Source organism: Triticum aestivum, chromosome 7B (assembly GCF_018294505.1).
Source record: "Triticum aestivum cultivar Chinese Spring chromosome 7B, IWGSC CS RefSeq v2.1, whole genome shotgun sequence".
NCBI lineage: Eukaryota > Viridiplantae > Streptophyta > Magnoliopsida > Poales > Poaceae > Triticum > Triticum aestivum.
Window position 1 is genome coordinate 382,232,342 of NC_057813.1, and position 6,419 is coordinate 382,238,760.

Below are 6,419 nucleotides of genomic sequence, written 5' to 3' on the forward strand. Positions count from 1 at the left end.
TTTTCGGCGGTACTACCGCTGTGGACGCGGTACTACTGCTAGGGTAAAGCAGAGCGTAGTAAGGGGAAAACAACAGCTCCAGAGATGCGGAAGGAAAGACGACGGGTGTGATAAAGATGTGTACGTGTGATTCCACCCAAGTCTTTACCAAAACGGATCCCCTCTTGATAGTACGGTGACTCCTACGAAACTAGTCCACCAACAACGAAACGAAGGAGCTACACCGTCTTGAATTACAACACCAAGGGGAGGAAATCGTCTCGTGCCAATGGATGAATCTCTGAAAGAACTAACGCACACGATTAGTCCGCACAAGCATTGTCATCAATCACCAAAACATATTGGGAATAAATATACCCTTACATATGTGCTGGGCATAAAGCCCAGAAAATAATTATATTAAGCTTCTCTATAAGAAGCCCCCAGGTATATTGAGCATGCATAGCGTGGCAGGAGTGTGCGGTCAAAGCATACTTGAAGCTGTTAAGGCTATATATATGAAAAGGAGAGAGAGAGAGGATATAATTTAAAAGGGGAGACAGAGGTAAGGAGACAAACACAGAGTTTGGCACTAGGCATAGAATCTTCGGAGTCTGGCCGCGTTCCATGGGTTTGGCTCAAGTCGATTATCTGATGCATCACGCAGACGGTACGCTCCTCCGGTGAGAACTTTATCAATGACGAAGGGACCCTACCATTTAGGCTTGAGCTTGTCCTTTTTCTTCTCTGGTAGGCGTAGAATGAGTTCGCCAATGTTATAAGTTTTGGCCCGTACTTCTCTGCTTTGATACCTTCGAGCTTGTTGTTGATAGAATGCGGAACGGGCCTTTGTGATGTCACGCTCCTCCTCCAGGGCATCTAAGCCATCCTGCCAATCCAACTCAGCTTCTCTCTCTTCGTACATGCGCACTCGAGGTGAGTCATGGATGATATCGCAGGGTAGCACTGCCTCTGCGCCGTATACCATAAAAAATGGTGTGTATCCGGCTGTGCGATTTGGCGTGGTCCGCAACCCCCATAGTACGGAGTCGAGCTCCTCGACCCAGTGCGTATCTGATTCCTTCAAGGATCGCACTAGTCTGGGTTTAATGCCGCTCATGATAAGACCATTCGCTCATACGACTTGACCGTTTGTTTGGGGGTGATAGACAGAGGCATAATCAAGTTTTATGCCCATTTTGCTGCACCAGGCTTTCACCTCGTCGGCTGTAAAGTTTGAGCCGTTATCGGTGATGATGCTGTGGGGGACACCATAACGGTGTACGACCCCATATATGAAGTCTATCACTGGTCCGGACTCGGCCGTTTTAACTAGTTTGGCTTCTATCCATTTGGTGAATTTATCGACCATGACCAACAAGTATTTCTTCTTATGGCTTCCTCCTTTAAGGGGTCCAACCATATCGAGCCCCCAGACTGCAAAGGGCCAAGTTATGGGATTGTTTGGAGGGCGGTAGGTGGCATATGGCTTTGATTTGCAAAAAGGTGGCAACCGACGCAATGTTGGACAAGGTCCTGTGCATCTGCCTAGGCTGTTGGCCAGTAGAAACCTGTATAGAAGGCCTTGCTTACGAGCGCCCGAGCTACGGCATGGTGGCCGCCGAGTCCGCCATGAATTTCAGCCAAAAGCTGCCTCCCTTCCTTTTCGGAGATGCACCTTTGGAGCACTCCAGTCGTGCTTTTCTTATAAAGCTCTCCCTCGTGGACTTTGTAGGCTTTAGAGCGCCGCACAATGCAACGTGCCTCATTTTGGTCCTTAGGGAGTTCTTGCCTATTTAAGTAGGCTAAGAAGGGTTCTGTCCACGGGGCGATGACAACCATAATCGCGTGGGCCGAAGGTGTTATTTCGGTGGCGGAGCCTCCGATCGCGTCAGATTGTTCGGGATCTGGGGTTATATGTGGATCCGGACTGGTATTGCCGGTCTCCCCTTCCCACACCACGGATGGCTTGAACAGCCTTTCCAAAAAGATATTCGGTGGGACGGGGTCGCGTTTAGCGTCGATGCGGGCAAGAATATCCGCCGCTTGATTGTTTTCTCAAACCACATTGTGGAATTCGAGCCCCTCGAACCGAGTTGACATTTTGAGGATGGCATTGCGGTATTTTTGGGTCCTTGGCGTCAAAGTCTCCATTTATTTGAGATATTGCTAGATTTGAATCCCCATGCACTTCTAGGCGTTGAATGCCCATGGAGACTGCCATCCGAAGACCGTGCAACAAGGCCTCATATTTGGCTGCATTGTTGGAATCTGTGTAAAGTATTTGGAGTACGCATTGGACTGTATCTCGAGTGGGGGATGTCAGGATGACGCCTGCCCCTAGACCGGCTAGCATCTTAGAGCCGTCAAAGTGCATGATCCAATCGGAGTACGCGCCGTATTCTTTAGTGAGTTCGGCTTCTCTCCATTCGGCGATGAAGTCAGCTAGTACTTGCGACTTAATGGCTTGCCGTGGTTTGTATGTTATGTCAAATGGGAGGAGTTCGATAGCCCATTTAGCAATCCGGCCCGTGGCATCGCGGTTATTTATTATGTGATTGAGTGGTACTTCGGAGGCCACCATGATTGAACACTCTTGAAAGTAGTGTCGTAGTTTTTGGGATGCCATGAAGACCACGTATGCTATCTTTTGATAATGTGGGTACCGTGACTTGCATGGGATGAGGACAGTGGATACGTAGTATACCGGCTTTTGAAGCGGGAACTTATGTCCATCTGTCTCTCGTTCGATGACGAGCACTGTGCTTACAACCTGATGTGTTGCAGCTATATATAGCAGCATTGGTTCGCCGACATTTGGCGCAGCCAGGATTGGATTGGTGGCCCAGAGGGATTTTATTTCCTCCAGTCCGGCCGTAGCCGCATCCGTCCACTCGAAGTGTTCGATGCGTCGAAGAAGGCGATAAAGAGGTAGTGCCTTTTCTCCTAATCGGGAGATAAAGCGGCTTAAGGCGGCCACGCATCCAGTTAATTTCTGGATTTGCTTGAGGTCTGTTGGGGTAGCCAACTATGACAGAGCTCGAATTTTAGCCGAGTTTGATTTCATTCCTCTATTGGAAAGATAAAGCGCAAGTGTTTTCCGGCAGGTACACCGAAAACGCATTTTTCCGGGTTGAGCTTGATGTCATATGTTCGGAGATTGTCGAACATAAGCCTCAAGTCATCTATTAAAGATTCGACGTGTCTAGTTTTGATGACCACATCGTCTACATATGCCTCCACTATTTTGCTGATTTGTGTTTCCAGGCATGTCTGAATCATGCGTTGATAGGTTGCATCGGCGTTTTTGAGCCCGAAAGGCATGGTGTTAAAACAGAAGGGGCCGTATGGAGTGATAAATGCCGTTGCGGCTTGATCGGACTCTGCCATCTTGATTTGATGGTATCCGGAGTATGCATCGAGGAAACACAATGAATCGTGTACTGTGGTAGTGTCGATGATTTGATCGATGCGGGGGAGGGGGAAGGGATCCTTGGGGCAAGCCTTATTGAGGTCCTTGAAATCGACGCATAGGCGCCAGGATTTGTCCGTCTTTGGTACCATCACCAGGTTTGCTAGCCAGTCCGGCTGTTTAATTTCTCTGATGAATCCGGCCTCGAGTAGCTTGGCTAGCTCTTCTCCCATGGCTTGTCGCTTGGGTTCTGAAGAGCGCCGAAGAGTCTGCTTGACCGGTTTGTATCCCTTTAGTATGTTTAGGCTATGCTCGGCCAGCCTGCGTGGGATACCTGGCATATCCGAAGGATGCAAGGCGAAGATGTCCCAATTCTCGCGCAAGAACTCTCATAGTGCGGCATCTATTGTGGGGTTCTGCTGTGCCCCAATTGATGCTGTTTTTGTAGGGTCCGTTGGGTGGACCTGGAATTTCACTATTTCCTCTGCTGGTTCAAAAGAGGTGGACTTGGGTCGTTTGTCGAGTATCACATCGTCCCTGTCCACTGTGGAGCACAACGCAGTTAACTCTTCGGCCGCGAGGGCTTCGGATAATGACTCCAGGGCTAGTGCGGCGGTTTTATTTTTGGCGCGGAGTGCTATGTCCGGATCACTGGCTAGAGTGATGATTCCATTGGTCCCCGGCATCTTAAGCTTCATGTACCCGTAGTGGGGTATAGCTTGGAAGCTTGTGAATGCCTCTCGCCCTAAAAGGGCGTGGTATCCACTGTTAAACGGGGCCACTTGAAATGTGATTTCTTCAGACCTATAATTCTCCTGCGTGCCGAATACCACATCCAGTGTTATTTTTCCCGCGCATCGTGCCTCACGACTAGGGATGATTCCTCTGAAGGTCGTGCTGCTTTGCTCAATGCGGCTCTTATCTATTTCCATTTTGTTAAGAGTTTCCTCATAGATGAGGTTTAATCCGCTGCCGCCGTCCATGAGTACTTTAGTAAGCCGGAAGCCATCCACAATTGGACTAAGGACCAAAGCGGCTGGTGCTCAGACTGCTCGAAATTGAGGTTCGTCGTTGGCATTGAAGGTTATGGCCGTATCGTTCCACGGGTTTATTGCTACGACGTGGCAGACGTCGGCGAGGCTGCAGAGCGCTCGCTTGCGCCTATTGTTTGAGGCGAAAGTCTCGAAGACTGTTAGTACTGTATTGTTATTCTTTGCGGGATGGTGCTCTGTGGTATTGTTGATGAGAAGGTCCTCGCCGCTCTTGGCCACCTGCCGGAGTATCCAACATGCTCTAAGGCTATGTGTTGGTATGATGCCTAGTGTGTTGTGAATTTTGCATGGCCTATTGAGCCATTCCTCCAGTACGGTTCCACGCCCTGTAGAGGGCTTTGGCTTGTTTGTAATTGGATTGGGTGACTCATGAGAGAGCACCCTTTTAGTTCGGACGAGAGGTTTAGTTAGAGCCGGAGGATCCCAGAATTTTGTTTGGGTTTTCCAGGTGCTTTCCATCGCACAGTACTTCTATACTATGGCCACCAAGTTGGCGAAGTGTGCTATGTCACGACGACTTATGGCGTTGAGAATTCCCTTGTCCGTGCAATTTTTGCAAAAGAATGAGATTGCGTCTTTCTCATGACAATCCTTAACCTTGCTCATTTAAAGGAGGAATCTGGCCCAGAAGTGGTGTACTGTCTCTTGGGGCTCTTGTCTAATGTGGGAAAGATCACTTGTGTCTGGGTGGGTGGGTAGACTTGAGTCCACATCCTGATCCGATCTGAGACCCAGGGGCAAAGGAGCTCCTGAGCTTGGCAGCTCGGGCTCCAGGATGTTGCCCAATATTTGTGGCCCGTTGCCCGATTCTAAGTTCGGAGCCTGGGCCATGTCCTCCCGTAGACGGGTATCAGGCTCGGAGAGCTCGGGAATCCAGACATAGTTCATCCTCAAAATAGAGGAAGAATCGCTGTTTTGTTCCTCCACCACCGCTATCTGATGGGTGACCGGCGGAGAGTTAATCTCCCTTTGGTCGGGTTTAAGCCCGATCCGATCATAGTCCGTAGCGACTCCCAGGGCGGCGGTGCGATCCAAGAGCTCGTTCAGGGAGGAGAGCTCCATTGGATCCATCTGCTCGGTGAATTCCGAGCTGACGTGGAGGCTGTTCTTGATGACCTTAGAAGTCATCGTCGGCATGGCAGCCGAACGGGCGGCCATGACGAAACCACCCAGCTGGAGAGTTTGGCCTACAGCCAGGGATCCTCCAGAGGTGATGTTGTCCTTGACAACAAGGCGAGCCATCAAGCCCTATCACGACGGCACAGTGGAACTCTCAATGAAAGCACCAATGTCGGTGTCAAAACCGGTGGATCTCAGGTAGGGGGTCCCAAACTGTGCGTCTAAGGCTAATGGTAACAGGAGGCGAGGGACACGATGTTTTACCCAGGTTCGGGCCCTCTCGATGGAGGTAATACCCTACTTCCTACTTGATTGATCTTGATGATATGAGTATTACAAGAGTTGATCTACCACGAGATCGTAGAGGCTAAACCCTAGAAGCTAGCCTATGATTATGATTGTTGTTGTCCTATGGACTAAACCCTCTGGTTTATATAGACATCGGAGGGGTCTAGGGTTACACAGAGTCGGTTACAGAGAAGGAGATCTACATATCCGAATTGCCAAGCTTGCCTTCCACGCAAAGGAGAGTCCCATCCGGAGACGAGACGAAGTTTTCAATCTTGTATCTTCATAGTCCAATAGTCCGGCCAAAGTATATAGTCCGGCTGTCCGAGGACCCCTTAATCCAGGACTCCCTCAGTCTTCTCGTGAGGGGTCTTGAATCCACTTGGGGGATCTTCTCCATCGAGGCCGCGGTCTCCGAAGGAGAAAGCATCAAGTCGATGAGGAAAGCTCTATCCCTCAAATGAGCTAAACCTATGCTAACCCCAAAACATAGGTAGAACAATAGTATTTATAGTCTAGGGGGCGAAAGGGTACATGGGTCTCGGCCCAAGTCACTACACGCAGGCATG